At 38.8% G+C, this 345-nt stretch overlaps 1 protein-coding gene across 1 annotated transcript in view; it reads left to right on the top strand.

Moving 5' to 3' along the window:
• The window catches only part of LOC105166994 (CBL-interacting protein kinase 18-like), a 2,887-nt gene continuing 2,545 nt past the window's right edge, over positions 4–345 (top strand). Inside the window, exon 1 of the mRNA XM_011086542.2 lies at positions 4–148. The gene's annotated coding sequence lies outside the window, so the exon portion shown is untranslated. The remainder of the gene's footprint in view (positions 149–345) is intronic.

Genomic DNA, 345 nt, shown 5'->3' with positions numbered 1-345 from the left:
CCATAAATAGATAGTCGGATTCCACTCGTCTCTGTCTTTCTTTCTATATATATACGTCTACAAACACACCTCCAACATCTCTCTTCCCTTTGCCCCTTTTTCTCCACAGCCCTCTCGGATTAACCCTTAACTCCTCTCTCCTTCCAAGGTATGCTTTAATTCTTTTTCTACACACCTCGTTTTCCTAGTACCTTAATTTGTTGCTCATTCACTGATATGTTGTATGAATTATGTTGGCTTTGTGTGTAATAGATACTTACAAGAATATGTAATCATATAGCCATCGATGGATTCTTGGAACATGGTTTTAGCATCCCCCTTTTTTTTTCCCCTTTAATCTGGGCC

This window comes from Sesamum indicum, linkage group LG7 (assembly GCF_000512975.1).
Source record: "Sesamum indicum cultivar Zhongzhi No. 13 linkage group LG7, S_indicum_v1.0, whole genome shotgun sequence".
NCBI classification, from domain to species: Eukaryota; Viridiplantae; Streptophyta; class Magnoliopsida; order Lamiales; family Pedaliaceae; genus Sesamum; species Sesamum indicum.
The sequence above is the reverse complement of the archived record's forward strand: the minus strand, read 5'-3'. Positions and strand labels throughout refer to the sequence as shown.